We start from the raw sequence: 27,291 nt of genomic DNA, 5'->3' as shown, positions 1-27,291 counted from the left end.
CTAAAGATAAACTTCAAGTTAAAATGCTTATATTTGAATAGATTTGAAAATATTGAATTTGCTTGTTTATGACATGTAAATCTCAACCCATAAATTATATTCTTAAAATATTTTATTAAAACATTTTCTTTTTTTATAACTTTATTTTGCTTATTTATTTATTTAATGTGGTGCTGAGGATTGAATCCAGTGCCTCACAAGAGCTGGGCAAGCACTCTACCACTGAGCCACAACCCCAGTCCCTAAAACATTTTCTTTTTTTTTTTCTTTTTTAATTTTTTTTTTTACATTTTCTTTAAACAAACAAAAACATAGTTTTGCTACCTCTAACTCACTTGGTTAAAATCAATTGCTAATAAAATTAAGAATATAAATTGAATGCTTTTAAAGCCAGCATTGTTTATCTACTTTATTAATGACAAAAAAGGAAAGAAACTTTTGGGGGTAAAATTAAAAGTATGTCAGTTTATTCATCAAATAAGAGAACTGAATAAACAATGATTAACCATTACTTTAGTTGAGTATAAAGTTTAATACATGTACATATACATATAATTTTTTTACTGTTTTCTAAAGTCTAAGTTGAGGGCTTTTCCTGCTCTGTTGACTTCAACCATATATGGTCCTCAGAGGGGTTTTTAAATATATAATCACTGTAGAGTGGAAATTACTAATATTCAGATGTCATCTGTCTCTGTATAGTCTCCTGAATTTCTGTGTAGCCTACTCAATTTAAGTATTTCTTCAGCAACAGGAACTTACAGCAACTCTTTATTATTTTATCTCCCCCTCAACCAAGGCTTATTATTCTTTTAGAGGTTAATTAAAAATTGAATCATGCATATAGATATGTACTTAGAAATGCTCTTCCTTCTATCTTCATTTTTCTTTTCTTTTCACTTCTGAATGAGAAATGTAGATTTCCTATCGAATTTCTGCACTAAATAAGAGACCACCTTCCATGCTGAGATGAAGCTTTTTGTACTGGATACAGTAAAAAGTGAGAACTATTTTCTAAGAATCTCTTCTAGTATTTATGCCTTTTATAGTGTACATATTAATTTTTCAACAGTTAATAACTAGATAATTCCACATCATTTTTATTAACTTATAAATCTTCACTCACTTTTTCAGTACACTTTTAGTATTGAAAACAAATTCAGGTCTGTATTATAATTTTCAAATACATATCTATAATGAAATGAAATATTTTAAAAATCTACATTAAGAGATACTTTCATTAATATTCTTTTATTTTTTGTAGCTAGATTATTTACTATCACAGAATTGAATCTCAAATTAAGCCCAGTGATGAGCACAGTACAGGCATTAATTTACTTCACTTTGTGTATGGAGGATAGATCAAGCCTCTATCTAGGTAGGTCCAGGAAGAAAAAAGAATGAATGAAAGAAGAAGACTTCTACTTCATTGAAGTAAAGTAATGAAGACTTTACATATAAACCACTGTTCCCCAAAACTCTGTATGGAAATTTACTATTTTTAGTAGTACAAAGAGGTTCAGTACTATGATAAAGTAAAATCTATACTCATTAAGTTAATTGTATTTTAATTTTAGTCTATCATATATTTCTTTTCATTCTTATGTGCATATTAGAGTTTTTCTCTTGCATTTTCTATTATATACATAAATGGCATCTTGGTATCTTGATCAATTTTTCTTTAGTTCCTAATTAATTTCCTTCATTTTGAGGAAAGTAACCTTGACCACTCCCTTTCTGTCACACCCAGAAATTTAAGGAAGAATTCAATACAAATTTTGTCCTTGAAGAGAGGAAGATTCTAATGTGAGATATTCACAATTAATTCTTTATGATTTATAATACAAATATCATTAGTTATGTTTTGTTTCTATTTTCTCAAGTTAGTAAAATTAGACAGCAGAACATGATGGAGCACTTATTCCTCCATCCAACAGTCTTCAGTTTTGTCCATCTGTTGAATATACTATTGAAGAACCCTCTTAGCATATTGTTCCATTCATCCATTCTTTCATTCTTTTGCTATGTATTCTTTAAATATCATATGTCAGGCACTGTTTAGATAACTAGAAATCACACACACACACACACACTCACACATGAGAGAGAGAGAGAGAGAACAGTTTAAAAAACTGAAACCTACTCTCCAATGAGGCATTAAATGAATAGTCACATGACTTATATTTCAGTTTTGATACACGTAATGATAGTACAATGTTTTTTAAAGTGCATAATACAAAGATCTAACTTAGCCTATTCTTTAAGTTACACTGATATATTCAAAGCCAACTGACATCTTTCAAGAAAATATCAAAGTGAGTTAACTCTTTGGTTCATGATTTTTTTTGTGTACCTTCAGATCCATTCAATGTAACCTCAAGATGGGCAGTGAATTGCTGCTTTGGTAAGAGCTACCTCTTGGTTGTTGATCTTTGCTGCACTTCAATTTTACAATAGCCAATTTTCGTCTTACAGGTGCAGCCAACTATATAGAATCAAAGAAGTTCTAAAATTTAAGACTAATATGCCCATCCAAGACAAGAAGTATACAGAAAATACATATCAGAAGGCCAAGTATTTTCCAAAATTCTATTACTAAAAACTTATGAATAGGAGCTTCCTCATCTGAAGTAATGAAAATCTGTACTCCATAGAAGCCCCTGAATTTCAAACTTAGTCATTCTGTGAAAGAAGAGTCTTTTATTTTATTATTTTTAAGAAGGAGACTGTACAGTGATAAAGCTGCATTCCAGAAACACTGAAATTACTTTTCTTAGAAAATGTAATGACCCTAAACTAAGTGCTCTCATAAGGACCTTTAATGCATAAAAGCATGAACCATGGCACCAGTCTGTCTGATTAAAACCCTAGCTGTGCCACTTACCATTTATTTAATATTTAATACCACTGCTGGTTTTCTTATCTGTTAGATGAGATTAATGATGGTACTTACATAATAGGGCAATTGTCATGATTAAAAGAAACAGTTACTACAAAGTCTAACACCAGTGCCTAACAATGTCTAACACAAAACTGGTATCCTAGTATTGCCTATTGCTGTTATATTCATTGATATAATTATTAATTTATATAAATTCATGTTACCTATGTTATTTTATTAAATATTGAATTTGTTTTCTTTCACCCATATCATATGATATGACTTGGAATACAACTTTACACTTGTTGATTATTTTAAGTTGCCCCATGTTGGTAAGCTCTTGGTGTTTCAAGTCTGATGTTCTCACCACTTCTACTGGGAACATCATAAATTCTTCATTTTTCTTTCTTTTTTTTTTTTGGTGGGGGGAAGGGAATTTGAGTCAAAAATTTCCAAGGACACAGTCCATTTATCTATAAATACAATTAGAAAATTCTGATATAGTCTATTATTATAATTGGAAAGATCTCTGTATTTAATAGTTAAACTATATTAATTCCCTAATGATTTTGAAATAGTGTTGAATGCAAACAGAAAACTTAAAATGCATTCTCAAAAGGCCTTTTCATGAACTTGGGCCTTTATGGGCATGAATTTTGAAAATGATATGGCACAGAGGAGAAAAAAGTATCAGAAAGATAGAGACTAACTGTTGTGAGTTCCATAAGCTACATGAACTCACTCGGGTGAAACCTGAACCATTTCTGAATATACTGTAATAATCATTCATTCACGAATTCTCCTTCTTGAGGTCAGAGTAATGAGAATTAGAAAAAGAATGATGAGCAGAAGCAGAACATTACAGAAATAATCCCATTAATGTTTTGATACCTATAAATCTGTAGGTATCAAATTCCACAGTCTCTATTATAAGCTGAAAGGTCAGTGGACTACTGATTTCTTAGATAAGGTGCCTGAAACTGTCTGATGAAGACGTAGAACCACCTGCAAAATGTGGAAAGTTTAACAGGTTTTATTTAGATAATTCATTCTTTTCATACTTCACATTCAAGGTGGTGGGAAAATCAATTTAAAATCACTGTTTCTGTATTTTTTCTTCCCTTTTTGACTCCACATGGTAATTAAAAACATATCTGGAATGATTTTTACAGATTATATAAATAGACCAACACATTGAAGTTGCAAAATACACATTTATGAGTTCATAAGTATCTTTCTTTATAAAACTTAATTTTAAAGATTCAGAATAATATCAGCGTTTTTATCTTTCAATTTTATTTATAACTCAGGACAAATTAATATTTTTGTTTTGGAAGTTTACATATTTAAAGGACATACTTGGTACTTTATCTTATCCACCAACTTGTAAAGGTGAGATCACCATAGTAGAGAATACTAAACCTAACAAACAAATAAATCTTTCTGAATATAGTAAAGAGGATTTTTTATTTGGTCATGCTATGTATTTACATTTATTACCTATTTAATCATGTATTATCTGTTCATCAAAATTATAGTCCTTTTTGTCATCTTTTTTAAATGCAGTGGCTGTTTAGTAGCATGCTTTTCTTCATAGACTCACTGTAATATTTGACTGAATGTTTTAAACTTATAGCTGATTGATAAGGAAAAATAGTTTAACATATTCTATTAAAATTTAATACATTTTAAAATTTAGTATATTTTATTATCTGTGTCTACCTTATTTTTAGGGATTTCAAGGGGTAAAGAATTAGACATACTTTTTGTTTGGTTTTAAAATTCTTTTATCATACTAAGGACAAAGATCATTCACTTGCATTTATTTTTCTTTCATTTGTTTGGAAATAAAGTGAGAATAAAATTGCGTAAAATCAGTGGAAAAATTCATTTTAAAATCTGAGAAAATACATTATTGAATTATTGTGTAGATTACTGAAATAATCCTTTCCTTTAAAAATTCTTCAAATTTTTAAAGATGTTCAACCTTTACGTGTTGTTTTGAATGTTTTAAGTTTAAAAATGACATGTTAGACTTCAAACTTCATCAGAGGATTGAGATGAACTTATGTTTCTGAAGTGTTGACCCATTTATAGGGAAAATTGCTGCTAATATTTCTGGCAACATTCTATTCACTTGCCCAGAGGGAAGGTAACATAATTTGGTGTTTGGAGCCACCTTGTGGCCTTGTCATTGTAATTAGAGAATGTTCTCTGGATTCAGGTTCTTTTCCAAGTGAACATTGTACTGGAAAACTTTGAACGGCATTAGAAATCACATTAAAAATGGATCATAGATGAATGCCAGTTAATTATTACTTACTAGTTATTTATGTGAATTAAACAAATATTGCATTATAGAAATATAAAATATTTTAAACAACTTTTTGAGGCAGGATACAATTTTTACCATCCAGGTGCAAACAAACTCAAAAGATTCCTTAAATATTTAACTTTTCCAAGGAAAATTCCCTTCCAGCATTCCCTGGTGTGGTTATTTCTGCATTTTGTATAACTTGAAAGGTAAGATCTGATACCAGCAAATTATGGTCATTGAATGTTTTACAGTGGACTCATTGGAAATTCAGAGAGAGAAATGTGTGTTTGTTTTTCAATAAGTGCTAAAATGATTGATATTTACATAGGGTACTGTACAAATTCACTAAATATAAAGCATTTTCACTTCCTTTTCATATGAGTTAAATTTGTAGTGTTCTTTGTAATTTTACAAATAAGTGGCACATTTTTTTTTTTTTATAAAGGAATAAACTGCTTTCTAGAAACTGGAAATAAGTACTGACCTAGATATTTAAATCTAAAAAAATCACTGATTACTTAGAGGGCCTTACTCCTCCTTATTTACCTAATTTTCTAAAAGTAAAATGTAGAAATTTTATGAAAAAAGAATTTTCATTTTATCTCATCTATGGCAATAGTGAACATAAAAATTTTCCTTCTTTGATTTATGTCTCTGTTCATAGCTATATTTTAACACACTTATGCTACATTCTGAAGTATTTCTTATCATTGTCAATGCCATCATTGTCATCATCAACATCATCATCATCATCGTCATCATCATCCAAAAGCCTGAGCAGAAGTTCAGTTCCAAGATGGGATGTGGAATAGCTTAATCACACAGGCTGCAATGAAACAGTTCATATTTCCTGTTTGGGGGGACACAGGATGATTTGGTTTAATTAACAGAATAAGCACTCAATAAGCACTCAAGATTTAAAATAAACTCTTTAGATTATATACACTTTATGTATTAAAACACTGAACTTTTCATTGATGTTTTCTCTCACTACTTGGAGCAAGCTAGACTGCCTTCTAATGTAAAACAAGTGGTCAGAGCATGTCGTTTCTCATGCACATCCCAATAGCCTGACTGAAAGCACAGATTACTTTGCTTCCCATTAAACCATGCTCTTTCTGTCAACAAAAGTGCTTCTATTCTAAGAGATATTACTATTGATTTGCTTTTATTCTCAAAAGACAGCTAGATTTTTTTTTTTTTTGCAATGCTGCACACCAGGTATGATTTCAAGTGAACATATAAAGTATTCATTTCAACTACAAAAACAAGACAGAAATAGAAATGATGTATTTAAGAGTTTAGAAATGTTCAAAATTCAGATGCAAACTTTTGATGATGCCATATTCACATTTAGTGCAATTGGTGGAAGCAAAGAAATTTTAAAAAATAAATAGAAAATGAATAATCATGAATTCAATACACAAATATGAGAACATGTCCAGAAGTGAGCAAAAATCAAGAAACCACTCAAAAATACTTGAACTAGAAACTTCTGCTTTCTTCTTAATTTTTGTCTAAATTATAACATGCTTGTTTATCCAAGGTAATTATTCTCAAGTGATAAGAAATTTTCATACTCACCTATATCTGAGATCATTTTTTGGCTTACCTTTTACTGCTTTTTCAGCAACTTACAGCTAAAAATGCACTGACTCTAGATTTTAACTCTTGCCTCCTCAAATGTGATTATTCAATTAATCATTTTAGTTCTTTTATTAAAAAGAATGATACTTTCTTTTTGATTCTAATTCCACACTATAGAAAAGGTTCAGAGAACGTGTTTCCTTTGCAATTCAGCCACACTTTAGAATTCTCAGTATATCTTATCAAATTTGTGAGGAGCTTGGGAAATGGGTTTGGGTGAGATATTAAATTTTCCTCAATTAGATGACATAAAAGCCCATACATTGATAGTCATTTAGTGATTTGCTTGTGATTTGAATGAAGTTTCAGGGGACGGTGGAAGAGGGAACATGGTCATTTAAGCCGCGGGCAGCAGAGAAGGGACTGAGAGGTGCAAACTCCTTCATTGGTTATTAAAGTTAAAATGATGAGAAAGAAGGATGACCCAGCAGATAGAGTTACCTCCTGGCTGACCTTCATGTTTGTATCTCTTTCCTCTCTAAACCTTCCTAAATATGTTTTTCTTAATCTATTCCTACTATAATTAACCATTAAGTAATATATATTGATTTTAAGTATGAAGACAGCAACATGTTAATTAGGCAGATGATGTGATGGAAGTTAACCATATTTAAACTTCCCAGTCTCAAATGACTTTTGCTCTTTTCCAAAAGACAATAAAAGACATGACAAGACAAATTGTTAATTTCATAGAATAATATAAGCCCAGGATAGCAGGAGAGTTAAAAATGCAGTATTTGCCAATGTTAGGATTTAGGAAAGTCTTCTTTGAGAGATGAGCTTAAGCTAAGTCCTTAAGGATGTGATAGTTTAACCACTCACTAAATTAACATTTCTCCTCTACAAATCCATCTGAGAGTCAATACTGCAGAGTAGTCAGCTGCTCCCGCCCCAGAGGTGGTCATGTCTATAGAGTTCTAGCTCTGCCACCACGACAGCAGTGTGGAGGTCATAGCTAAGGATTCTATTTAACCAACCCTGTTTTAGTGTCTAGATCAGATAATAAACTGGCTGCCTCCTAACCATTTTGCTATAAGAACTACATGAAGGTATATTTGTGAAGAACTCAGGGTTTTTGTTTGTTTGTTTTTGCAGTTATGAAACTCTGATGGATCTTACCAGCATCATTACTACTTACTAGGTAAAATTTAAATGTTAGGCCCTCTGGCTCTGCTGTAATTCAACTCATATTGCAGACAAATTGACCATTCTTAGTTCTTGGAGGATTCACCTTATTTAATTTATTATCTTATATTTATTATTTTAATCTCTCTAGTTGTGTTTATTTCAGTCACTCTGCCCCCAGGCTCTGCCTGCTAAAACTCATGCTTAATTCAGGTAGGCCTTAAATGCTATTTTCACAAGACATTCTCTGAGCTCTCCAGATAATGTCTTTCTAGCTTTGGAAAACTTGTAACTATATATTTATAACCTCCTTTACATATGTCACCATGTCTTATTTCTTTTGCATATTATTGTGCTCCTAAAAACAGGATCATTCTAATATTTATCTGTAACTCAAACACTTAGCTCATAATCTCCCATGTATCAGCAAATGTGTAATAAGAAAATTCATTCATCATATAAATAGAAAATACATGAAGTTTTGTATTACAAATAGATATAATATCATTGAGTAATTTAAGGATTACATGACTAATGAAACACAAAGAAGCTGTTTTAATTTTGTTGTTGTTGTTATACTGGAGGACCATATACCCTATTTCCTTTAATCTAAAGCAATTTGTGGGGGTACCAGGGATTGAACTCAGGGGCACTTGACCAGTGAGCCACATCCCCAGCCCTGTTTTGTATTTTAGTTAGAGACAGGGTCTCACTGAGTTGCTTAGGGTCTCACTTTTGCTGAAGCTGACTTTGAACTCATGATCCTCCTGCCTCAGCCTCTGAGCCACTAGGATTATAGGCATATGCACCACTGTGCCCAGCTAAAACAACTTTTTTTTTTCCAAAGGAGAAAGTCAAAGTGTTTTTTCCCCCCCACTTGATGACTTTGTTTTTCTTTCTTTGTTATTCATTTAATATCCATACAAAGTCTCATTATAGAAATACTGAGTCAGAATTTTTTTTGATATGGCTACATATATTTTAAAATTCATGCTGGCTAATCTGAATGTACACAACAGATTAATTATTATATGTTAGTCAATTTTTCATCACTGTGACCAAAATACCTGACAACTTAGAGGATAAAAGATTTATTTTTTTTCTCAGGATTTCTGAGGTCTCAGTCCATTTATTGTTTTAGATGCATACTCTGAAGAGCTTTGCATTACACACAAAAATGAATATAATTTAAATAGTAAGGGACACTTTGAGAATCAAAATAGTACATAGAAGTACTTATTGCTATGAAAGTAGGCACCAAAATGACTATAATAAACCAGTTACGTATGGGGAATTATCAGTATGTCAGAAAGCTGAAGTACTAGGAGAGATGGTAGTCTTAATGGACCTTGGCTTGGAGAATGTAGAGAAGGCAAGCAGGGAACAGGCATTCTAGAATATGTATCACTGTGAGCAAAGGTAGGAATGAATGTGGAGGTTGCTTGGTTTTTCAGGAACCCAGTTAGGTCGGTGCTGAGAAAACTACATTCATTAAGACACTTCAGTACTAGGTTGAGGGATTTTGAAACAATTAAAAAGTTCATAAAATTCATGATTAAAAAGTTCAAAATTACTATTTTGAAAATTCTTCTTAAAAGAACAAAGGTAATAAAATAATCAAATACTATATTTGGCATTTTTATGCTTTCACTGGTAGAAATAATATACAAATGCTTTCCAATTCAAACCTGAACTAATATTTATTTATGTAAGCTAACCTGGAAGTGGCAACAGAATTATACCAAGAAGTCATAAATATCTGCTTGTCTACCCATTCTTTACCTCTAGCAATTTTCCCACACACGTTCTGAGCTATCATTTTGGTGTTTGTGGTGTTCCTTGACTCTGTGTCCAGCTCTTGACATTTTTGAAGGGGGGGATGGTTAGTAGGGATTGAACTCAGGACACCTGACCACTGAACCACATCCCCAACCCTATTTTGTATATTTACTTAGAGATAATGTCTCACTGAGTTGCTTAGCACCTTGCTTTTACTGAGGCTGACTTTGAACTCACAATCCTCCTGCCTCAGCCTTCCTAGCTGCTGGGATTACAAGTGTGTGCTGTTGTACCCAGTAACTCCTGACATCTTGATTGTTGTGTAGAATCCTATCTTATTGATGGAAGCATAATTTCTTTAGTTAGTGTTTGCTGATAGTGTTTTGGCATTCCAGACCCCATAAAACTACTAATGCTAATATGAGGTGGCATCTTTGATGTATCAGATTATTTTGTTTAAATCCTTCTTCATTTTAGATTTGTCTCTGTGACCAGGGCAGGGGTAACTTATTTAAATCTGTTTTATTTAAAAAATTGCTTTTAAATTCATAGCTAGCCATTGGCAGAATATTATGTAGACATGAAACTTCCATTCCTATGTTATTGCCTCCATGTTACAAAAGAAGGCAAATTAGTCCTCAGTATAAAATAAAACTTGGACAATATCTACAAAATGAGTTTGTTTTTATAATTGATTGAGATAATTCATATAATATGCTAACATATAATATACAGTATATAATACTTATATACATTTTTCATTGTGTTTTGTACACATAAATAACATTATGTAATTAAAGCTACCATTTTGTTTGCCTAATACTGATTATATATAGGAGCTATTAGCTCTATTATTAAACAGTCTTGAAACAACCAATTAAATATTGTTAATATGCATAATAATTACAGCGATCACTTACTGACCAGTTTCTACATGGTAGATACTATATTGATTGATTTGCATCTGGTATTTCTTTTTATCATCTCCTTAAAGAAGGCAGGCAATATTATTATTATCATTTTAAAAATGAGAAAACTGAAGAAAGAGAGGTTAGATAACTTTCATGAATCAAAAAGCTGTTATGTGACAATGGTCAAATTATATTCTAATATGACCCCTGCTCCTCTATTCTTTTGGGGTGTTTTTGAACTTTTTTTTATTAGTTTGTTTGTTATACATTAGGGTTCATTTTGACATAATTATATGATCATAGAATATAATTTGCTCCAGTTCAGTCCCTAGTACTTTTTCCCCTCTCATTCTTCCTCCCCATTTCCTTTGAGAAATGAGCTTTATGCTATTTGTTTATCGTTTTTAAAATTAGCACTTTATAAATAAATATACCATGGTATATCCAGATATGTACATAGGAAAGCTTGGTCAGATTCATTCCACTGTCCCTCCCTCTTCCCGTTCCTCCTCCCTCCCCCTCAATTCCCTCCCTCTGTCCCACTGAGCCCTGTTCTATTTTCATGGAATCCCCCCCCCCATTTTTCTTTTTCTTTTTTTCCTTATTTTGGTTAGTTTCCACATAGCACCCTGTTCTTCTATTCTTAACCTCTTTCCTGTTTGTATTTATGCTTGTATTCCTGAGAGAATTATTCAGTTTGTTCAGTCTTATATTCTTTTTTCATAAAATTTCTATTTACCAGGGACTTAAGTTTGTTATTCTTTTCCAATGAGAGAAAATAGTACTCAAATCTAGTAGAATATAAGTTTTAAAAGCATACCAAATGTACTATATTTTAAACATTCTTTGTTTTATCAATATGTAAAATAGAGTTGTCAAAATTATGAACAGTAATGAGTAAGAAAATAAGCATTTGGGTGAGAAATGCGTCACTAAAACAAACAATTTACCAAAAATAGCCATAAATTCCTTAGTGAACTTCATGTTGTCCTTAGCATTATAGTTTATTTAAATGTTTTCACTTGGGCAAGTAAGACATATACAGTATTTTAATTTTAACACAGAATATTTTCAAAGTATATAGAAAAAGAACCACAATGATATGTTATGAATATGGATTAACTTTTGTATGAAGTTAGTTAATTTTCAAAAGCCTATTAATTGTCATGAAGCTATTGTACATGAAAAACTGAAAGATTTCACTCTACATCTCTAAATGACCCACTCACTGTCTCTATCTAAGCCTATGCATGTACACTCACATGCACACACAGTGCCTTGAGTTTTAGCAAATTGGTTATTACCAGGAAAACTTGAATAACATTTCTTTCTCTTGTGGATCTAAACTTAAAAAGGATTTTATATTTTTATAAAAGTATGCATTTAAAAAAACCACAGTGAAGTTATAATGTAAGCTAGTGTTTTTCAAACCTGATTCAGGTGATATGGATTTGGCAACTTGTGGGCTTTTTGTGATAATAGGAATATATTTAATGTAAACATATCTGTAAAAGTGATGACTATCTTATAATAAATTACTCTTGCTATTTCAGGACTCACTCTTTCTATTGTGATCATTGTCTTTCATGCCTATTTGTGGGTTTCTGAAACAGGAACCAAGGCAGACATTAAATATTTTGTGGAATTTTGTCAAATAAACTTCAAATTATATCATGGAAAATTATGTGAATTATATAAATGTTTTTCCATATAGAGAAAAGTGGATAATGAGTTTACTTTGTTAATACTTTTAAATCTTTGAAGAATCTCCATAATATCTCTCAGTGCCATATACCAAAAGATTCCGGTCCATGAGACCATGAGATTAATTTTAATTTGAATGCCTAGTGGTTCTATGATTTTGTTTTTTAGGCAAAACACTTTATTAGAAATAAAATACAATAGACATTAACAAGGAACATGTAGCCTGAGAGATATAATTCTGAACTTGCATATAGTTAATAACATATACCTAAAGTATGTGATGCAAAAATTAACAAATTCTTGGAGAAACTTTATAAATGCTTAACCATAATATAAAATTATCATAAAACATGCTCAATAATTAATAGCTTAGGTAGATAAAAATTTAGTCAGTGTGAAAAAGATTTAACTACACAGTTAATAAATTTAATCTAATGGAAGAGTATGCAGAGTTTACATATAGATTTCTAATACACGTTCTTTTATTTTTTTCAAAAAAAGAATGGTTCTGTGATTTTTGTTTGCAATTATTTTTACCTCTGTCTGAGGACATTTTAAGTTTTGTAAGCAGGGTTTTTTTTTTATCATTTGCTAAAAATGCTCATAAGTTCTCATGCTTAGTATTCAAGTTCTAATAACATTATTCTGCAAATAATTCACATCAATGTAGCAGCAAGTGTTATGAGAAAACAACAATTTGCCATAAAGACCCAAGATAAATCTAAAGTTATTTCTCTCAATGTTAAATAAAAATGTTACAAATCATAATTACCAAGAGAGAGAGTAATATAGAAAGAACATATTTTATTCTGCAGCAAGGATTAACATTTCAAAATGTGACAAACCCCTTGATATAAGCAAACTTTATAGATCCTCAACACAGGAACCTAAGATACTTCAAAATAATGCTTTCTGTGCACCAAATCTAAAGTGCATATCTATATCTAGTAGGGAAATGGCCTTTGGTTTGTTTTTATCTTTATCAATTTATGCATTTATGTATATTTGTGGATATATTCCAGTCAGATATTACCTCTAAATGTTAAGATTTAATTTATACACTTGAGAATGCACCCTCAGAGAGGGTTCAATATATGAAATCATATTTAAATAATGGTCATTTGGGAATTTCACCTTGGCTGCCAAAAATCAACTCATTCAACAACTGGCTATTGAGTACCAATTCCTGCTGTTTGGCCCATGTTTCTAAGACACCTGTTTTTTTTTTTTTTTTTTTTTTTAATATCAGTGTAAAATTGTTCAAGCTTGGTCTCTTAAGATATAACTAAAGAGCAAGGAAAGCTCTGTACTTTGACAAAGATAAAAGCAGTATTAATGGTATATTGAACCAATTCCCTTTAATAGTCTAGAATTGATTTATTGTATGTTTTTTATCTAAACCTTTTATGAACCTATTATATTTTCAGCCTGTGTAACTTCCACAAGCACTCTACCTAATAAATAAAGCAGTATGGCACTTCCCATTATTTGTCCTAAATTTATCTCTTTTAAACTTCACAGGGTGCCCTTAGACCTTGTATAATTGAGGTTTGTGGAGAGCTCAGCTTTCATGCTGTCCACCTTCTTCATGATTTAATAGATGTCAGAGTTTCTAGATTGAAGATCCTAATCTTTAAGGTCTTCCTATACCAAGTGACTCCGTTCCTTTAATGATAGTGTGGTTGTCTTTCTGTGAGCATTTTCTAGTTCTATTATATTTCTTTGAAGTAACGCTTTTGGCTTGTGTTAGAGCATTTTGTCATGAGCGTGGTTCATAGAAGTCAATAATAGGAAAACATTTCAGCATGTGGGTTTCTATCCTGTCTTTTATACCTGTCAAGGGACTTTTAGCCTGTGCCTTAATACCTCTTGATATTTTAGTTCATGTTCATTAAACTTGGGCATTTTAAATAAGTTCCTAAGTTCCATACTGAATCTAGAATCTCAAAAACAAAATTTTTTATAATTCTTTTTAAAAACAGTGGAAAAACAACCTAACTTTCCTTCGTATGTATACAAATATACCACAGTGAATCACACCATCAGGTACATTTATCTACAAGACACTAATTTTTTTAAAAAAAAATCTATTAGTAAACAGCAGAAAGATCAATAGAGTAGAGGGAATGGACCAGGGGAGGGAGAAGGAAAGAGAAAGGGGAAGTTCTGGGAACTCAATTAGAGGAAATTAAATTCCATGCATTTATAATTATGTCAAAATGAATCCTAATGTTATGTATAACTAAAAGAATCAATAGAAAAAAGAAAGAATTTTTAAAAATAAGAGCACAAAAATGTACTTTAGGAGAGGTTAATCCGAAAAAGAACAAAATGAAGTGACTTAGACTTCACTTCTATACTAATAAATATGGAAGTAGCCTTGCAATTCCGCATACTAACATGGGAACCTTGGCAAGTGGTGATCACCATATCCAACCTGTGCCACTCCATCATGGCTTTCTCTAAGTGTCTCAGTAGCAATTATGTTTTCCTCTCTGTTTGTATTGCTTACCCATAGTTTGTACAATTCATAGCAATATTTGTGACTTTTTTTGATGAATTTAAAAGTTGATTAAGGTATTGGGGGAAAATCCATAAAGTAGCCTAATACCTATGACCTCAAGGAGTTTGTATTCTGGGATGAGAAACGGAAAATAAAATTTAGCAAAACTATTTGTTATGACTGATTGTAATAAGTACTATGAAGGAAGCAAAGCAAAGAATCCCAAAAGTAGTGGTTTGTAAAGTTGTTTTTTCCTCATAATAGGACACTGCTTCTTGATGGTAGAGCCTTTTTCCCTACTGTACCTCAGAGCACATATAAAAGCTTTAAAAAATTGCTATGTGGGTATCTGCCTATGTCCTGTTTTTTCCTTCCACCTGGTGTTATGCTTTGATAGTGTGGAAATGTAACAGAGATGTATTTCTTAGGGGAAAAAAAGAAAGGAACTTTCATTTCTTACTAGAAAAGGTACAGTTCAGAAAATGCAAAAAGAAATAGTTTTGAGTGATACATTTTTCATTTTCATCACTGATATAGTTGACAGTTCTGTAGAGGAAAAAAACAAAAGACATGCTGTGAGACAAATCCCTAAAAAACACATATGTGGTTATTTAAAAGCACAGCTCACCCTGCAGTTGCATTTGGAATTCAGAATTGCTTTCTACTTGCTTTGATTCTGATAGCTTTCCTTTTCTGCAAGGTAAGAGATACTCTGACCACAGGGTTATTTCGATTCATAAATATTTTTATTCACATGATGCTTAACTGCAATTGAAAATCTCCTGCCAAACCTGATAATCTCTCTGTTCGGCGTTTTTCTTATTTTTCTGTTGTTAACTTTGCATTATTTTCCATTCACATATGCTGAGATGATTGAAAATAGAGAATTTATCTGATTATTTAAATGGTTTCTGATTGGGAAGAAATACTCCACTCTGAGACTGCACGTTACAGTGACAGTTCTTTTTAAAAAATTGTCATGCAGTTTGCATGTTGCGATCTGTCAGCACACATTTATGTATTGTTACCTTTTCTTCTCATAACATGTCATATTTTATTTGCAATCATCAGACATTTTCATGCTTAAGTGGTCATTAACTTTGTGCTTTTCAGGGGTTCAGGACTGTTAAATTAAACTTGTTCCCCTACAAAGAATGTGCCTGACTAGTTTCTCTGCCTCTCCAGGACTCCTGGCTTAAAACTGGCTGCAGAAAGAACACCACCAGACTGCCTGATAGAGTAACTCCACTTTCCAATCTTCTGCCTTCAGAGGGGCAGAGAGGAAAGGTGAACTACTACAATTTATGGCAGAAGCATACCATTTTTTTTCCTTTCCCATATGTGTTACATTTTAAGCACAGCATTCTTTGAAGCAACCTCACATTTTGGTGTCCTAGAATGTGCCAGAACTAAGGTTAAATATGCAATTCACATAACTATTTGGTCTCAGAATCACCTTTTGGAAATGAAAGAATAGAATAGTATGATTTCTAACATTTTAATCTCTTTTACAAAGTGAAATGGTTCTAGGTATATATTTTATTAAAAATACATAGATTTGGAAACTTGTAACATTAGAGGTTGATTACCCTCCTTAATTACCTATGGTTTTATTTGTTTGCAGTTAAAATGCATGAATCCATGAACACTGAAAGCCACTTTACTACCACCACCAATAAATGCCTCCTCTTTCCCCAAATTTTATGGAGTCCTAGGGACCTGATGAGGAGTTAGACATAGTCCATATTCAAAAGTTTCTGTTAGCACATTTAAAGTGCATCATGATTAACACTGTCAAGATGGACAGGGTTTTAGAATTGTGAGAGATTCTCCAATCAGAAGTTGTGATGGTTCAGCTAAAGCACGTATCTGTTCCTGCTAATTCTTATCCATCTTACTGCATTCCAAATTCTGCAGCCTGCAAGCACAGATCCTTCCATATCCATGGAGTGAGTCTATTATGACTGGCTAGGAAAATTCTCTTCTTCCTCAGGACCCATCACCTTCCTTGCAAATTCTCACAACCCAGTTGTGATTATGTGTGTTTATGTGTGTGTTTGTGTGTGTGTGTGTGTGTAACTGGGATCAAATCCAAAGCTATGCACAGGGTAGGCAAGCGCTCTACCATTGAATGCCACCTCCCAATCAATGAAATCAATTCTTTATGTATAATGTGTACTTTCCCACACTTTTATAAGATGAACAATATGGTCAACAGTTATTCACCTTATCACATTAATATGATTTTTCAAAAGTCAACTCCAGTGAATTTGAATTTTTTTGATATTTTCTGGAAAATTCATCCTGAATGAATTGAGTAGGCTTCAAGTGGGGTTCCTTGTTTCTGCACTGGCCCTAACTCCATCTCTCTCAACCCAAGTTAGCAAGATTATGCCACTATTTGTGAAAAAAAAAAATCTCACTTGGAGTGAGAACCAAAGGAATAGTTAGAACTGGTAAGATGCCTTTATGGTTGGTTCTGCATTCCTCTCTAACCTCATATTCTTTTGTCCTCCCAGAGTTCACAGCAATCCAATCATCCATGTTTATCTGATCATATAATCATGCTCTTGCCTTGGGTGGGGCTTTGGAATTGGGTTGTCACTTTTACCTGGAAACATTTTCCTTTTCATTCATTCATCTGTGTGTGTGTGTGTACACTATATATATATATATATATATATATGTATGTAATATATATATATATGTAATATATATATTACATAGGAATCTACATATTTGTGCCTATGCACACACACATACACACCCTAAGTTACACACTGTTTTCAGGTCACTTCAGTCAGAATGATTCCTTCAGAAAGACTTCCTTTACTTCACTATTTAAAATTGAAGTACACTAATACTCCATATGCCATTTTCCTGTTTGGTTGTTTTGCAAATACTTACCACATGCAGCGTATTATAGATTTTTACTTATTGCCTTTGTTTATTCTTGATATTCATCCAATGAAATGAACTTCTTGTTGATAGAGTTCTTGCTAATTTTGTTTCTGGTGTATGTCCTATTTACTGTATTTTTTGGCTACATCTTTCCACTAAACTTTAAAATTGGTGCTGGCTGAGAAGACTTTATTTGTTTGAGTCTGTGTCCTTTCAATTGATGAATTGTTTAAATGCATGAATAAACCAATGGATAGGAGAATTCCTTTGGATTTCTGGATAGTATCCAACCCAAGAGATTTCAGCAAGACTAGATTTCTTCTTGATTCTTCTTTCCTCCACTACTGCAGAGACTCTCATCAGTATTGTGTGTGCAGGGCAAGGGAATGTGTGGACACTCCAAGGGCTCTCATGACCTGGCACTTCTGGTCACCCTTGAGGAGAGAGCTGGTGGAAGCTCCCTCCTGAATTAAACTGCTTCAGACTTAGCAGTATTTGCTGTTTCCTGGCAGATGTGTCCCAGTTTCAATCTCAAAATATTAAGTCAAATGCTGATGGGTCCAGGTGCCTTGTATATTATTCTGGCAGTTAGACCTTGATGATAAGATGAAACTAAAAAGAGTTTTCCATAAACCTTCAAAAGTTGAAACAAACTGTCCAGAGCTAGTCAGTAAACTAAATTGATTGCTGCTTTGTGGGATTTGTATATTTTGTCTGTTCCTTCTCTGTCAACATTCTTTATGTCTAGTATGAATACTGACGGGTACAGGCCTCACTTACAAAACAGTGGCAATGAGAAAAGAAGAAAAAAACCCTATTCTGTCCCATAACGATAGTAATATATAACTGACATTCAGAGTTGATTGCCTAGCATGATTCTGAACAATATGTAAAGGTCAGAAAGTACAACCTTAATAAGCATATGCCCTCTCCTTACTACATTCCTGGAAGAGTAGTTGGACTTATATGATTTTAAATCAAATGCAGTGTTAATCTGTGTCTTTGTTTTTATTTGTCTTTTTTATTCCGTGGCCACGTTTTAAAAAAGGAAAGGGAAGCAATCACATGTGTATGTACCTTACATACTAATAAGGCTGGTTTGTTTTCAACAAAATGAAGAACTTTGCTTTTCAATAACCTTCTTTCTCAGTCTATTTAGACTCTTGGCTATAGAAGGTGACTGTGTACATCTTAAAAAGGGTATGGATTGTTTGAAAATACAATAGATAAAAATAAGTAACTATTACTTAAGCACATGAGGGAGTAATCTAAGTAGGTTGCATCAGAAAAGCTATGGCTATATCTACTGTGCTAAAAATATCATGACTGTGCCAAAAGTTAGGAGTTTTGTGATCTGAAGACTTTAAAGTTAGATTTGCAAGGAAGGTTAGGGGAGATGTTTTGAGAGGTACAAATGCTGACACATGTAACTGTGTATCCTACATTTTACTGCTGCAAAGTATTCCTTGTTATGAGCACACTCCAATGGTGACTGTCTTAGTCTGTGCTGGCAGCTAGTACCAAATGGCATAGACCAGGTAGCTTACACACATTAGAACTTTATCTCTCACAGTTCTGAAGGTTGGGAAATTCAAGAACAAGGTGCCAGCAGATTCGCTGTCTTGTGAGGACCACATTCTGGTTCAAAGGTTTTGCCTTCTCCCTGTGTCCTCACATGGTGGAGTGTCACTGGGGTGTCTTGTAAGGATACTAATCTCAGTCATAAGGGTGGATAGTAATCCCAATCATGATGTAATCACCTTCTCAAGGCTTCCCCTCCTAATTCTATCATCTTGAAGGTTAAGAGTCCAGTATTTGAATTTTATAGAGAAATATGCAGATTATAACATTCGATCCTTGGTACTCCAAAATTATGTCTTTGTTGCATGCAAAACCTTTTTTTTTTTTTTTTTCTGTTTCAGTATTCTCCAAAATCTTAACTTGTTCCAACATTAATTTTAAAATCTAAGTCCGAGGTTTCATCTCAGTAACATCTGTATTTGATATAGGTGAAACTCAGAGATTCATCTTGAAGTAAATTGCCATCCAGCTGTGAAATCAAATGTATCCTGAGCTCCCCAAGTACAATGTTGTAAGAGGCATGAAGTAAATATTTAATTCCTAAATGGAGAAATAAGAAAGAAAAAGAGAATGACAGATCCTTCAGGGGCTAGAATGGACCTTTTGCCTCCATGTTCTCTCGTTCAGGCCTTGCCAGGGCAGTAGGTCCTCCTTCCAGAGACACCGGAGTGGTAGACTTGGCCCATGGCTTTGGGAATCCTGCCCTGTGGTAGATCCCTGCAGTGGTCTTGGCTCCAGGGTGACTGCTTCTGGATCACTCACCTTTGGCTCTCTCGGGCTACAGTAAGGCTCCAGTGGTTATTCTAATCACTGTTCATAGTTAATTACATAAAGTAGTTCAGGGTTAGAAAATTCATATCATTACTGTGTATGATTGATCTGACTAATTCACAAGCTCATGTTTTCAGCTTTAACTCTTTAGCATATTACTCAACAATCCTATAGAACACACTAAAATACTAAAAATGACAATTAAAAAATAAAGTGATAGAGAACTTTCATGTTTATAAACACTCAAAATTTAAAAATCAAGTAAATATCATAAAATATTTATTGAAGATCATTAACAAGATGCAAAATTTATCACTGACACTCAATACTATCTCTCAATGCTTCTACTATGTTACTTAATCCAGAATAAAATAACCTCCTCAAATAAAGAGAAGTCAAATTAAAGAAAAGTAAGTGTTCCTGTGAATATGGAATATCATGGTCATGAATGAACATTTGATTAGTGAGCTTAAACATTGTTTAGATAATTATGCAATAAAACATTTTTTCTTTTCCATGATTCCATAAAGTGGTCAGAAGTACTTAATGAATCACTTATTAGATCAGATACATAATTAGGAGTTAAATGTAACCAGTAACTACTTGAAATCACTATTTAAAATGAAATAAAGAATCTACAATATAAAATAAATAATATAAAATTAGAACTGCAGCAAAAATATAAAATATAGCAAAGAAAAAAGTTTGATGTTTGTCCACATAATATTAATACAAAAATTAGTTTAATATGAGATTTAATAGTGATATCTAAATTATTAAGTAAATATCTTGTTAAGTAAAAGCATTTAATAAAATGAATGGTAATGAAGCACTTGCAACCACCTTCACACGGTTTGATTTTCAAGAGCAATTTCCTGCTAACCTGGGTTTGTCTTCTGCTTCATATCCTATCAGCCTTCAGTCACGTATGGGAAAATGCAGTTTCCAGACACCTAGAAATTATCACCATCCTATCCATGCTGAATTATTTTTATCCATAATTATGCTTACAATTATAGTACATTTCTCTGAGAGGCTTCTTGCACAAATAGATGAGAAACCACCTTATGTTTTATTTATAATAGGGGAAAATTCCAAATTCAAAAAGAAATCTCTAACGAACATTGAGATTATGCAGTAGTGAATCAGGGGTGTAATCTGTCCTTTTAACAACTGTATGTGATACAGACAAAATCATAAAATGTTTCTAACACCAGTATGTAAGATGGGGTAAGCAAACTTCTTAGAGTCCTAGTAATTTTAAACCTGTGTAGTTCTGTAATCAACAACCCCTATATAAGGTGTCCCACTGGATTTGTACACATTGATGATGATAAAATAATGCAGTGACTTAAGAAATTCTCAAAAGGTCCTAAACTTTCTTGAGAATTTAGGCATACATTTGCTACCCCACTGTATAATTTTTATGTAATCATATATGCATAAACTTTTCTTTGTCTTTTATTTATTTTTCAGTGCTGGGGATTGTCTCTTCAACATGCATTGCAAGGGCTCTATAATTGACGTACACCCCCAGCCTCTGTATTTGGCTTTAAAAATTCCTATTTAGATTATAAACTCATTGTTATTTCTTATTTTTTAATCCACCTCTATACCTACCACACATAAGACAGAAATAATTATGGATTGATTGTCTTGTCTCACTGAACGTTAGAGTTGACTCCTTAAAAGAAAGAAGAAAAGAATGTAGTACATAGGGGCTTTTGCATATAGTTTAGAACAATTTTCATATATGTTTAACACAGCTTTGGCATTTTTACTTCCTTCTACATATAAAGACTGAATATATTTGATTGCAAATAAATTTCTCCAAATGGAAAGTACATAATTTTCTATTGTTGATTATTTTAATCCCACACCTCTCAGAAAATTTGCTAGAATACTATTTTGAAGCATCAAGAATTCTTCACAAGCAAAAATCTTCCACAGATTTGAGAATTACATCTTGCTGCATGCCTTTAAAAGTAAATAAAATTAAGTTAGTATTACCATGTATATCAGAACATATACATTCTGCAAGGGTAAAATTACATTAGAATATGGAAAGTATTTTGTTATATGGAATGATCCACTCTCCTTTGGTTTTTTTCCTTGCCAATTCACAGTTTTGACTTTGACTAATCAGGATTGTAAAATAGAGATCTAGTTTTCGTGCTTTCTTGTCTATGACTAGCCACTGCAAAGGAAAGAGGGGGAAAAAAAACAGAGGTATCATGGGGAAGGACTTAGGAAATCCTATCTTGAATCAATCAGGAATAAAAGGGTTGAAGTTGCTGGAGTTTGTTGACCCTGATGGTGCATGCTCATAATCCCAGAAATTCAGGAGACTGAGGCAAGAGGATGTCAAGTTTGAGTTCAATCTGGGCAACTTGGCAAGACCCTATCTCAAAAAAATGAAAAGAGCTGGGGATGAAGGACTTTGGTAAAGCACCCTTGGATTCAATCCCCAGTACTGAAAAAATATCACTAGAATTTGCAAAACTGGATATAGTTAATCTTTCCTAAAAGGTGAGTGTGCAGTGTGAGATCTTTAGATCATTTAGGAAAGAGAATGAAGGAAGCAATATTAGTTAGCTGTTATATTCCAAGTCTATGTATTCCACTGATACATTTAGAACTCTAAAAATTATTATTTTACAGGTTTGTGCCTTCATTGACTTCATCATGAGATGAAATTACAACAAAAAGTTCATTTTAATACACATTTCCCCCCATTCTGTGTAGTAGATCATAAAATCAATTCAGTCTCTTAATATTTTCAGTAGATTGAAGATTTTTTTCAGCAATTCTCAATATCTCTGGGTATTTTACTCCCCATAGTTTAGTTAGCCTAGAAAATGTGCAAGATTTCTTTGTGAAAATATATTTAAATGGTTTTTAGGGTCATTCCTCAGGGTTACCCAGATATGTCATCATTCAATGGACTCTCAATCTTGAAGTGACTCATTTCTGGAATTTTGCTCAAGAGCCATATATCTCTGATTGACTAACAGATGGGTTTTTCCATTTTTCAGTTGACAGTAGTCCATAGATCATTGTGTTTCTATTTCAGGTCCAGAGACTCTGTGATCAATTTGCCACTGGAAAATACTCACCTACAGCATCACTATTAATTACACAAATTACACCTCACATCTTATGGCTCATTGATATTGTTTGGTCTCAGGACCTAGGAATGCCATCATGCCTAGGGAAATAAGGAAACCTATTTCAGCTGCAACATCTCCAACTAACACTACCGACTAAAAGATAACAAACTATATGGTACTCTTCAGATACTGATGTTTTACCATACATGTATTTCTTAAAGGATAAAAACTTTGTTCACCCTGAAATTGATCAAATTATGTTTTTATGTATTCATGAATATACCACAAAGAAATCACCATTCTATATAACTAACATACACCAATAAAAAAAAAAAGAGAGAGATGCATGGAGTAGGTTGAATAAATCACACATGATAAAATCACTCTATTATTCTCATTTATTTAACTAATGATTTTTTTATAAACAATGTATCAGTCATCTCAGATTTCATTAAGAACTTTATTTGGGTTAGCTAACCACCAGTAGAGCAAACCACTCTCTAATGTGTTCAGATCTGAACATTATTTTTAACTCTGGGAATGATACTGATAATTATAGCTAGGTTATAACATTATACTTTGTAACCCTGTGTTTAGTACTTTCAGAATTTATTCCTACAAATGTTTTCTAGATCATTACTGTTACAAATCCTAAAATTCCAGCAAAGTTTGCATGTTTAATCTCTTTTAGGGTTTGAGTTTGTAATGATCTCCCTAGGGCATGTTGAATTGTGTTTCTAATTTAGAACTGGAGATAATTAGAAATGATGGGGGATGGTTTTCCCTGGTAAGGTCAACAAGATGAGGTTGTTAATGGTTTTAAGCAAGAGAAAAAAGCCTGTCATTGAATATGTGAGGAAGGGCCACTTCTTCCTGCTAATGATACACCCTGAGACATTTGGAAGGTTGAAATGTGTTGGGTCATGTGGTTCTTGCTTCAATTTTCAGATTCTTACATTTTCTTAATCAGCTCACTAGCTTTCATACTGAGGTTTGATAAGGCTTTACACACAAATAACCTTGAAATGTTGAGTTATAAAATTCCCCTGGTTTCTCTTTTTAGACTTGAGCCAAGATTTTAGGCATTTGTGCTTATTTTTCTTTTCCTTTAAGACATCTGTTCAGTTTGCAACAACCCACTCAGCTCACAGTACATACTTCTGTACACCTTTTATTTTATTGTCTTGGAACAATTGCCAGATCCTTCAAAGTCTTAGTACTCAGAGAACATTGTGTTGTAGGTCATAATTTGGTGGAACTGTATTGCCATGCTGCAAACGAAGGGGTGGTATCTTACTTTTAATTCAGATAAACTTTTATGGGAGAGAAGGGAGCCTTAGCTCTACCTAGCCTGATAATAAACATCATTTCTTCTAGTGCTCTGAGATTTTATTGCCTGTAACTCTTCCACCAATTTCTGTATGATTCAGAATTTTGGTGCCTCAAGTTTGTGGTACCAGATTCACATATGCAGTTCCTAACTGCAAAGGAACTAAAGAAAGCTATTCTTTGGAATTCTTCCTTAATAATTATGAATTATGAAGCAGGACATTCAGTAGGCATTAAAAAGATATTTCAAATAGACTTGACAGAAGAATAATGATAAGTATATAATATAGTGATTCTTGACTTTCCCTTGGATATAGTTTATTTATTTCATATTTTTTCATTGAGCATCATTTTTTCTTATTAAATTGTCAAAGCACTCTATCCCTTAGAAGTATTAAATCCTTTATCAAATGTAACATGCATTCATTTCCAAATAGGTGTACATCTTTAAAATCTGTAGGTTTGTTATTACATTATAACTTTTAGATGTATTTTTTATTTTGAGAAGTCTATTAGTTCATTATGGATATACGGAATATTGGGGTCAATTCTGACATAATCATACAAGCATGGAAAATGATTGGCTCCCTAGCACTTCCCTTTTTCCTTCCCTCCTCCCTTTCCTTGTTCCTTTATAGTCATATATGTATATAGGAATTCATTTCTCCATTCTTCCCTTTTCCCATCCTTCCTCTCTCCCCCTCAGTCTCTTTCCTCTACTCCTCTGATTTCTGCCTTCTTTTTATTAAGTGTATTAAAAAATTTAAAGACTTTTGAAACTGTCATAACTATAATGGTGCATGTTATATATTTTCTACTTATATCTTGGTCTTTTTAATTATATTCTGTTCGATCCCAAATTTTGCTTTGTTATCATTTTCTTCAAATGCCTTCTGAGATTATTGAAATTGTCTTTTTTCCACTGATATGAAATTGATGTCTATTTGGAAATAATGTCATCAAAATTTATATTGGTCAACTAATTAATTGATATTGTTGTATAAACTAAAAGAAAACAAAACAGAATAAAATTTTAGTTCTTCTTTGTTCCTGTGCCTGCTGACCTGCTGTCCTGGCCAGGTCACATGGCTAGGACCAAGTGCTTTGGGTGTAAGAATGTGGGTGTTGCCCATTCTACGAGGCGCTTTGGAGTGGGACATGGAAAAGACATGATATGTAATCGTAATCCCAACAAAGGGAGCAAGTGAAGCTTTAAACTAGGCTTTAAAAATCATGTACTTTTTATATCTGCCATTAATTTGTGGATACATAATTTTTCTACATTTTTTGCTTTATTGTCATTTTTAACCTAAAAAAAAAAAATTCTTAGAACTTTTAAAAATAACTTGAGTGTTGTACTTACTCATTAAACTTTTTAGAATTTCTGTTGTTATGCTTAGGCTATGAGGATCTAATTCTATTCCCAAAATCAATTAATTTATTAAAAACTTATATCAGAAAATATTAACTTGGAAATTAAATTTTCATCCTATAAATTAGTGGCAATGGTTTCTTTCTTTCTTTTTTTTTTTTTTTTGATAAGAGATAGTATTGTGAATGTTGGAAAATATCATGTAACCAAAGATTACTAAGTTGTCAAAATACCACAGATGTAATTTTATTGATAAATAATAATGATATTTGCCAAAGACAAAAATGAGAGCATTTTTTCAGACCATTCAGTTAACTCATTTTAATGAAAACTAAGGTGAAAACATTGAAATAGATGAACATTCTGGATAGGATATCTTAACGAGTACCATAGTGTATACGTGGTGTAATGTTGCTTTTTCAGAGTGGCTGAGCTCCTCTTAACCTAAGCAGTCCTTCTGGACCTTCTCCCACATTCCTTGAGGACCCATCTTTCCAGCTAGTCTCTTGGTCAATTATTGCAGAATGGGACATACTAAGCTTCATCAATAAAGTGCGCATGTTGGTGCAAATAAACATTTTGATCTTTTCCTGAATTTTAGTTCACTAAAATGCAGTGGAAGGAGCCACTTGAAAGTGTACAGAATGTTTCAGGGAATTTGATGTGAGGCAGGATTCTGGAATTTTGGACTTTAGGATTGGCTATGTTAGTAAGAACCTTTGAGAAAGTAATTTACTATTATGAAAACTGATATTTTGAATTTATACAATTACTCATTTGGGTGATATTGACTATGAGGTCACTTTAAACTTTAAGTTTTATAAAAATAGCTTTGAAGTGAAAAAACGAAATAGTATCTTCTAAAAACTTGGCCTACATTGTATGTGTGCATAGAGATTAATTGGCTAACAGATTGCTCACTTCTTTTCAGGATTTTGGCCACACTGTAATTTCAGTCTTATTTCTTTTCTTAAAACTTTCATATTTTGTTTAGAGTTTTCTTGCAGGACTTAATTAACTAATTCATCTAAATATGAATATTCTAGGTGATGTTCTAACTCTGTGGGTCTCAATTAAGGGAAATTTCATTACTCTTCTCCAAGATAACATTTAGCAATATTTGGAGACATTTTTGTTTGCCATGATCTGGAGTTAGGGGCAGGCAGAACATTGATATTGACATTGGATGAATAATGCACAGGATTGCACACCTTACTAAATGATAAACAATTAAGCCCTACAAAATATGGGAAGCTCTGCAAAATATGGGAAGTGCTACTGTTGAAAAACTTATATAAACCCTTTCTAATTAGAACATTATAAATTGTCAAGGGATTGGATTAACCTATCTTTTTCAGTA

General features: G+C 32.6%; 1 protein-coding gene across 1 annotated transcript in view; it reads left to right on the top strand.

The window, feature by feature from the left end:
• Positions 1–27,291, top strand: part of LOC124987632 (cadherin-10) — a 170,365-nt gene that overhangs the window by 5,589 nt on the left and 137,485 nt on the right. The gene's annotated exons all lie outside the window — the stretch shown is intronic.

Source organism: Sciurus carolinensis, chromosome 6, assembly GCF_902686445.1.
Source record: "Sciurus carolinensis chromosome 6, mSciCar1.2, whole genome shotgun sequence".
In the NCBI taxonomy this organism is placed as follows: Eukaryota; Metazoa; Chordata; class Mammalia; order Rodentia; family Sciuridae; genus Sciurus; species Sciurus carolinensis.
The sequence above is the reverse complement of the archived record's forward strand: the minus strand, read 5'-3'. Positions and strand labels throughout refer to the sequence as shown.